The following is a 9,862-nucleotide window of genomic DNA, read 5'->3' on the forward strand; positions in this document are numbered from 1 at the left end:
TCACATGCTGTTGTGCAAATGGAATAGACAACAGGTGGAAATTATAGGCAATTAGCAAGACACCCCCAATAAAGGAGTGGTTCTGCAGGTGGTGACCACAGACCACTTCTCAGTTCCTATGCTTCCTGGCTGATGCTTTGGTCACTATTGAATGCTGGCGGTACTTTCACTCTAGTGGTAGCATGAGACGAAGTCTACAACCCACCCAAGTGGCTCAGGTAGTGCAGCTCATCCAGGATGGCACATCAATGCGAGCTGTGGCAAGAAGGTTTGATGTGTCTGTCAGCGTAGTGTCCAGAGCATGGAGGCGCTACCAGGAGACAGGCCAGTACATCAGGAGACGTGGAGGAGGCCGTAGGAGGGCAACATCCCAGCAGCAGGACTGCTACCTCCGCCTTTGTGCAAGGAGGAGCAGGAGCAGTACTGCCAGAGCCCTGCAAAATGACCTCCAGCAGGCCACAGATGTGCATGTGTCTGCTCAAACGGTCAGAAACAGACTTCTTGAGGGTGGTATGAGGGCCCGACGTCCACAGGTGGGGGTTGTGCTTACAGCCCAACACCATGCAGGACGTTTGGCATTTGCCAGAGAACACCAAGATTGGCAGATTCGCCACTAGCGCCCTGTGCTCTTCACAGATGAAAGCAGGTTCACACTGAGCACATGTGACAGACGTGACAGAGTCTGGAGACGCCGTGGAGAACGTTCTGCTGCCTGCAACATCCTCCAGCATGACCGGTTGGCGGTGGGTCAGTAATCGTGTGGGGTGGCATTTCTTTGGGGGGCCGCACAGCCCTCCATGTGCTCGCCAGGGGTATCCTGACTGCCATTAGGTACCGATATGAGATCCTCAGACCCCTTGTGAGACCATATGCTGGTGCGGTTGGCCCTGGGTTCCTCCTAATGCAAGACAATGCTAGACCTCATGTGGCTGGAGTGTGTCAGCAGTTCCTGCAAGAGGAAGGCATTGATGCTATGGACTGGCCCGCCCGTTCCCCAGACCTGAATCTAATTGAGCACATCTGGGACATCATGTCTCGCTCCATCCACCAACGGCACGTTGCACCACAGACTGTTGGTGGATGCTTTAGTCCAGGTCTGGGAGGAGATCCCTCAGGAGACCATCCGCCACCTCATCAGGAGCATGCCCAGGCGTTGTAGGGAGGTCATACAGGCACGTGGAGGCCACACACACTACTGAGCCTCATTTTGACTTGTTTTAAGGACATTACATCAAAGTTGGATCGGCCTGTAGTGTGGTTATCCACTTTGATTTTGAGTGTGACTCCAAATCCAGACCTCCATGGGTTGATAAATTTGATTTACATTGATAATTTTTGTGTGATTTTGTTGTCAGCACATTCAATTATGTAAAGAAAGGAGTATTTAAAGAGATTATTTCATTCATTCAGATCTAGGATATGTTATTTTAGTGTTCCCTTTATTTTTTTGAGCAGTGTATTATATTATCTGCAGCATTATATTTTTGTCCCAATGGACACCATGTTGGTAGTCTACCATTGTACTTTCTACATCTCTACTAAATTGTAGTAAGTTTAGTTTTTTTTTTTTGTTGTTGTTTTTTTTAAACTTTATGTGATTCTCTTTGTTTTTTTTTTTTTATATATTCAGTGTATATAATGTATCATATAACATACCCCTCTACATCCCAGTAATTGTACGTTGTTTGTGGGAAAGTGGGAATAAAACCTCTGACTGTGGCAGAGATAATGCCATTAAGCTTACATGACAAGTTCAGCTTGTGGTTGGGGATATTTAATACAAAAAAAGCTAAATTTATCTTACCTGCTACTGATATCATGCAAATGTATTATTTAAATACAAAGCCCTTGTTGAAGGTAACACAGACACAGGGTGACCTAGTAGTTAGACTTTCCCATTTCTAGTAGCCAGCGTGTGTCCATCAAAAGTATATGTCCTTGAGAGAGACACAAAATATAATGCTTTATTAGATTGCTTGGATGGGACTGCCATATAAATGGTTGAAATGAAACTAGGGGGAGAATATTAAAAATGAATTAATTTTATTTGAGATTACAGGGCTCCATAGTGTATTATTGTGCTGAACCCCAATGTGCTCACTGCTGCTCCATATAGGTGCTAATTCTTATCCATCACAATACAATGATTTAAACTCATGTTTTAATAGTAATATGTGGTAAGGTGTAATCATATCAAGCATGTTTGGAGTAGTACTTAAAGCTGCTTTAATCAGTATTAACAGTTGGTTAAATTATGTGCAATGTGAAAAGGGTTGCTTGTAGTAACAAACCCACAAAGCAATACAACATGACTGCAGCACCCATTGCTTTGTTGAGCGTTCCAGCATCTTTCAGCTGAGTATTTTGATTTCACAGTTTTGGTTCAGTCCCCCCGCTGTCAAACCTGTTAGCACCAGCAGGTAGATAAGTGAAAAAGCTTATAAAAAACACTGTACACTACCTGTCCAACACCAAACAGCAGACAGACAAAGTTAAAGAATTTCACAACTTTAGCTGCTACAGAGCCACAGTTGGTAGTGACCATAACTGAGCTAAAAACAGAGTAAATATTGGAATAACATTCATTGGGTGGATACAAACTCGACTCGATGATTTTGATCTATGTATGCTGGATGAGTACATAAGCAAATGTTTGCTAACACATTTACCATATCAACTTAAAAGGCCAATATTGTGTTTACAGCTGGTTTCTGTTGCCCACAAGTAGCCAGAAAACCACATATAGGTATAAGGTCAGAACATTTATAGGTTGGTTTGCTTGAGCAGGTGACAAATAGTGGGATTTGAAATTGACAGACCTATCTGAAGGTCTCTGTCTCCATCCCCTTCCTAGTAATTCTAATGCATATGCTTTAAATAAATTACAATACAAGACCTAGATGATGCTCGCATTTAGCAGTTTTTTCCTTTTTTTTTTTGGAGTCAATGCTAGAGACAATTTAATAACCGTCTGGACTGGACAGTAATACAAGGGGGTTTTGCATGATGCCAGGTTCCTTAATATGCCCAGTGAATGAGCTACCATTGTTAAATTGTTATTAAATGTATACCTAACATTCCAAACATGAATGCAACATAACATACATTATGACTTGGCTCAAGCAAAGCAAACTGCAGGTGTGATCACATCACAGGACTTCAGAAGAAGCACACTGCTGCCCTGTGTGCTTTTCTGATGATGGGACTTTTAGAAAATTAACAGAAGCCATAATAGATGGGCTGTTTGCCCAGAGCTTGAACTGAATCCTGACCGAACTGTAGACTAATCAATTATATATTGATGAAGTGTTGTAAGTTTGTATCTCATCATGCCACCTTTTGGCACTGTTACAAAGGGGAGGAAGGTGCCAGAACCGCTAAAATTAAGCAGTCTCTCAACAACTATGACTCTCACTCACATGGATTGTGCCAATCCCCTCTCAACTTGGCAAGCTCTTCTTCTCGGTTACCTCTGGTAACATCCTGCAAGCCAAGAAGAATAATAAACACAAAAATTGTATACTAGAGGCACTGGAATGAAAATCCTGGCTGACTTTGACAAACTGATTAGTGAGGAGATGGGTAACACAAGATTAATGTGTGTAATTATCATCAATGCGGCATATCTCCCAAGGAGAAATTTTTGTGACAATAGGATAAACTTAGAGTATTTCCTATACGAGTCTTTGTCTAAAGTCAAAATATGCAATATTATTTGTTTTTTATTGGTAGAAGTCTTTGGCCAGGGGTGGACTACTAATCTGGCATTCCAGGCAAATGCCCGGTGGGCTGACGAACCTGTGGGGCTGGTGTAACGTTAACTGTTTAAAAAATGGGCCAACGTACCGGCCCATACAGCACGGACAGCGGCCCATTGGGTAATTTTCTATACTGTTATGTGCAGTAGTGGTGGTTGAGCAGGTTGAGAACACAAACACAGGATACCAGAGCTGAGCAGATATAGTCCAACGATTTATTAACAAAAAGAGAGCACACTTACAAACTGTGGTTTAGTCCGAATAGAATCCAAAGGGTTGTAAATGACAGAGGTCCAAAAACAGCAGGAACTAACTCAGGCAACGGACCAACATGGGATACACTCAACAATGAACCAACACAGACTGAACAGAACACAGGCATTAAGTAGTGAGGCAAACGAGCGAGGTGGGAACATAAAACAGGTGGATCACATCAAGGAGAACAGAACAGGACGCCAGGCACGGAAGATTACAAAATAAAACGGGAAGTAAAGTGCACGGGAACACACCAGGACAGATCTATCAAAGTAAAACACAAAATACGGAAAGACTGCAAAATCAGAGCATGGACAGGACCAAACAGGAGACAGGACTACATGGAGACACAGGACTAAGGATAAGGCTAAGATAAAAGACAGGACAGATATTAAGAACTTAAACATGCGAATGAACAAAAAACTAAGCTTAGCTACAAAACCCAAAACATGAGAAGATCAAATAATGAAACACAGAAATACCCAGACCAGGAATAACATGAACTAAAGCGCAGAACTAAGAACTAAGGCACTGGACTAAGAACTAAGGCAAAGAACTAAAAAGCAGGACTAAGACCTAAGATAATAGACAAGACATAAATAACTAGCAACAAGGAACGAGAGAAACCAAGGCAAATAGATAGACGCAATGGCAAAACCAGAAACACACAGGGAAAAATACAACACAAAACTAAGCTCATAACATATACTGACACTTGGCTGGCCCAATCGCATCTCTTACTGGCCCCCCACCTCCTACCCGTCTGGCCTGTCAAAAATTTTATTTTAAAAATCTTAGGACGGAGGCCGCAAAATGCGTTAAAATAACCGATACGTTTGCTGCCGGGGCTGTGGTAGCTTCAACATCAGCTGCAGTACCTAACGTGGTGCAGGCACAGGCACTTGATGGAATAAAGGAGAGCCGTGGCCACTGCCAGGCAGAGGAGGAGGCATAAGTCAACGAAGCAGAGGGCCAGAGCGACATTGTGACAGGGCAGAGGGGACCGAGAGAACAGGAGGAGAGTGGAGGCGAAATGGTAAGCATGTGCTAGTTCAACCTGTAGGGAGTGGGCAGGGAATTAGGGTCTTAGGTGTCATTTAGGTAAGTCCCCACCACTTTTTGAAATCATTTGTTAAAAAAAAATTCAAAATGTATTTGCACAATAAGAAAACCTGCAATGCAATGTAAATATAGAAGAAACATCTGCGTTGTCCAGTAAGTAAAGTAAAAAAAAGCTACTGATTATATTCTATATAATATTTAGATTCTGAACTGTACCTACATAACCTACAAAATTAAGACATTTCCACATAAATTGGTGCAGAAAATGTCTCCAGAATGCAGGAAATAAAGTGTTTAATGTTCAAAATCTTCTGGGGGAAATCCCCCCAGACCCTCTAATCCTATATTTAATCATAACATATTTTTTTCTAAATAGTATTAAAATATAGTCTTGTCTTGTTCCCATGACTCTGTGGGCAAAGTGTTTCATCATACCCTTAATCTGAGCCCTTAAATGTCCCCACCACTTTACAACACAAAGTGAAGCCCTTGGTAGGTTGTGTGCCATGCTGTAGTGATAATAAAGATTAGTTTAATTAAGGTCAACGATAATAACATAATCATAACGCTATCATAAAGTGAGACTTTCACTTGCTGGTGACCACTCACTGTCATACCGCACAGCATAAGCTATTTGACATTGTTTTCATAGCTAGCATAGTTTCTTAATGCAGTCTTAACTTTGACTAACTTTAACTAATATTAACGACTTAATTTCCTGCATTCTGAACACATTTTCTGCACCAATTTATGGAGGAAATGTCTTTATTTAGATGAAGGGAAACAAAATTATTGCAAGCTGTTTTTCAGAACATTTTTAACAAAAGCGTTCAAAAAGTGATGGACACATTTTGATTCTGACATCCCCAGTGTCCCCAGTGTAAATGACACCTATCTGTCAATACTTTAAATGTCCCGCCCCATCCAGGCTGTGATTGGTCGGTTCACGACAAGTGACATTGACGAGCTACATTCAGCACACGGCTGCTGGAAAGGCACCCGAGCTTCTTTTCTCCCTCGTCTCTCTCCGCCGGCGGAGAGATTAGCACGCAGACGAGAACGGGAACAGGTCAGCGCCACGTAGCGCCCAGAGAACCTGATATGGAGAGGGCAGAGGAGAGTACCGGCAGCTTGGGAGAAGTCCCGGTACGCAAGAAAATGTCCCAGAATGCCAAAGAGTAAAATGTTGATGCCCAATGTTCCGGCCCACTTCAAGCACTGGTTTGGGGGAATATTACAGTAGGTACACATGTTATATGGAAAGATGGTGTATTGTTGAGGGGTGTCTGACAGCTATTGGTGGGGCCGCCTGGGCCAAAAAATGCCAGGGCCAATTTTTTGTCCCAGTCCACCCCTGCCTTTGGCATATTTTGTCAAAAATAAAATATGGTACATTCTGAAATAGTGCTAACGTGATGATTTTGTAGAATATGATGGTGTCTTCTACTCTAGCAGAGTTGGTCCAGACTGTGAAAAGCTACAGTCCCCTCCAAAAGTATTGGAACAGTAAGGCAAATCTCTTTGTTTTTGTTGTTCACTGAAGACATTTGGTTTTAAGATCAAAAGATGAATATGAGACAAGAGTTCAGAATTTCAGCTTTTATTTCCTGGTATTCACATCAAGAAGTGTTAAACAACATTCTTAGGTGAGCAAAAGTAATGGAACTAATAATCTTAAAGTAAATAACATTTAATATTTGGTGGCATAACCCTTGCTTGCAATAACTGCCTCAAGCCTGCGAACCATCGACATCACCAAACTTTTGCATTCTTCATATGTGAAGCTATTCCAGGCTTTTACCGCAGCTTCTTTCAGTTCTTGTTTGTTTCTTGGTGTTTCTCCCTTCAGTCTCCTCTTAAGGAGGTGAAATGCATGCTCTATTGGGTTAAGGTCAGGTGATTGACTTGGCCAGTCTAAAACCTTCCACGTTCCCCCCCTGATGAAGTCCTTTGTTTTGTTGGCAGTGTGCTTTGGCTCATTGTCCTGCTGCATGATAAACCTCCTCCCGATGAGTTTCAATGCATTTCTCCCTAAATTGGCAAACAAAATGTTTCTGTGTATATGGACATATGCATAACATTTTTTATATATTTGATATATTGCCCAGCCTTATCCTGAAATATTTGTTTCATAAAAGTCTCTGGATCTAGGCAATTTACGTTACTTAAGTCAACAGGTTGAGTGGCTGCAGGAAGGTAAAAGAAACTCCTTCTGTCCCACTTACATAAAAACACATACCATTCCCATTAGCTGTTCTTTCTGTCAAGTGCTAATTAGTGTTAGCATGCAAATAAGTTAAATGAAGTAAACATTGCCTGCTAAAAATACTGTTTTAAACAACAACAAAAAATACTTTTGGTAAGCCACCTTACTTTGTGTGGCTCATGGTGATGGGCATAAATCCTGCTGTCTGACTTCCTCCTGCTGAGCCTTTCAGCCCAAAACAGGAGCAGCTTGGTGCGGACAACCTGGGACCAGAATGCTGTCAAGCTTCCACCACCCACGGGACAGAGGTGTTATTAATGTAATATAACACATAAACCAATGGGGGGGTTGCCTTTGAACATTTACTGGTAAACCGCCTGTTGTGAATGCCTCTCTATATCAGCCACACTAAAGACTCACAGACATACACTAAAATTATCAGTTTAACTATAGCATTAGGTTCGGGATGTTGTTTGTGTTTCTCTTCTCTAGAGGTGGCTGAAAGAAATGAATGATTGATAGTTGGGTGTAGTTAAGTTCAGTGTCTTTCAGCAGTTTCCCAGAACAATACCTTCTATCCTGCCTCATGCAGTGACCCCACTGACTCAGTGTTTGAAAAGTATGTCTATATTTATTCATTCATTTATTTTTATTTGCCTTTTAGAAATACAGAGTGGCTATGTCTTCGCTGTCTTCTTTGTCAGTATAATATCTAGTCCTCCCTTTTATCACTGAAGACGTGACAACTTTTTTTGTCATTGCGATGCAGATGGTACATCTCATTTTAGCTCACAGTCTGTAGTTGAACATAAATAAGTCTGTGATGTCACATTTACCATTTATATTGGTTAAGATGACAAATATTTGTTACTCTTTAATATCCTATTATGTTATTTTTTGCCAGACACTGAAATCCATTTGACATCCCATAACAATTGATTTAATTAGTATAATGGGATGATTAATATTATTATGTTTTTCTTGTTTTTTTTTTTCACAATCTGAAATAGCACAAAAACATGAGGTATGCTCATGAGGCATTTGCTCAAATGGTGTCATGTATACATCTACTTAACTCTACATATCCATAGAAGTAGTGTAAAGCAGTGAATGGTAAAACTAAATTGATATGGGTTGTTGACGAACAGCGTAGTTGCCATAAAAAACATTTAACCCTGTTGGTTATAAAAAATTAACCCCTTTTCAAGACATTGGTATTACAAATCGCAGAGCTAGCTGAATAGCTATTACTTGTGAAGTTTGATAAAGATTCATAAATGACAATCTGCTGCACCTGGGGAATCCCACTGTTCATCCTACAGTACATTCGCCTCCCAAAAACTAGAGACATTTCAAAGGATGAAGCAAGAGGGCCTGACATAAGAATAAAGAATATGTGCATTCTGCAGTTGGCAGCACATAGGGACTGAAAATTACAGTAAAGTTGTATGGTCTCATTAGTCTGAAATTGAGTGAAGATGGGGTTATTTCTTGGCTGGTAAGTCTGGCACAAAACACCCCATAAACCTGTAACTTGTTGTTTTGTACATTCAAGCAAGACTTACCATATTAATTATGCTCTTTAGCAAGGCTAGCTGTTTCCCCTCTTTTTTTCATTCTTTATGCTAAGTTAAGCTAAATCTTATCATCTAACTCTTGGCAAGAAAACAAGTTAAATATTTCCCAAAATGTTGAACCTTTGGGCTTCATAACATTTCAAACACAATGGTAGGACTCTTTTTTTTTGTAGAGAAGGTGTTTGGAGGGTGTGAGAAATAGTTTGTTACATAATTTGTTGCTTGGTATTTGTGCAGGTGTTGTTTATCAAACTTAGTGCTTGCACACAAAAGGTCACTGTATAGGACTGTAGAAATGTAACAGATACAAAAATATTACTTTGCTTTCTCTGCCATTTATTACCAGTGAACTTTTAGGTTTTGCATTTGAATTTATGTATATGGGGATATTTGTAAGGTGAAGCTGAAAGAGCTGCTGCTACTTCACATATGTGTTGCCAAAATGGAACATGAAAGATGAAGTCCTAACCCTATACAGAGCAGTGTGTTTGTTTTGTTTTTGTAGTGTTAATTTAACTTTCAGGCACCTAAATTCTAGTCAGTGATAGGGAATTGCAGAAAAAACATCACTAATGAAAAACTGCTTCTGTCTACTGTAACTTGCTTTTAGGTGGATAACATAGATTCCAAACATCGGATATTTAATTAAAGACCAGTCTCAGCAATAATTCTAAATATTGTGATGGACAAAATGTAGACATTAGTGTGTGAATAGTGTATTTATGAAGATACATATGTTGTTAATAAAATATTTAATTCTCACAGTTAGTGGGATTATTAAAAGAAACAGAAAGCAAACACCGTTACACACACTAGACAGACAAAAACAGACATTTCACTCTGTGGAGGGTTGAAATGCTTTCCAAAGAAAGAGTTGAATCGGGGGGTTGTCCGTACACATCACCTCACTTCTGTGGAAGCTACAGAGTGGTGTGAGACTGAGGGGCCAAGAGTTAACTGGCCACCACTGAATCGATCCTGGGTCAAAGCAAAGGCAGCCAGTC

At 40.6% G+C, this 9,862-nt stretch overlaps 1 long non-coding RNA gene across 1 annotated transcript; it reads right to left on the reverse strand.

Annotated features, from left to right (window-relative positions):
* Positions 1-2,264: 2,264 nt before the first annotated feature.
* Positions 2,265-4,099, reverse strand: LOC123963661. The gene is made up of 3 exons (XR_006823244.1): positions 4,001-4,099; positions 3,420-3,483; positions 2,265-2,404 (listed from the first exon to the last, which is right to left on the reverse strand). It is a non-coding gene; the product is annotated as an uncharacterized LOC123963661 (long non-coding RNA).
* Between the last annotated feature and the right edge of the window lie 5,763 nt (positions 4,100-9,862).

This window comes from Micropterus dolomieu, linkage group LG01 (genome assembly GCF_021292245.1).
Source record: "Micropterus dolomieu isolate WLL.071019.BEF.003 ecotype Adirondacks linkage group LG01, ASM2129224v1, whole genome shotgun sequence".
NCBI lineage: Eukaryota > Metazoa > Chordata > Actinopteri > Centrarchiformes > Centrarchidae > Micropterus > Micropterus dolomieu.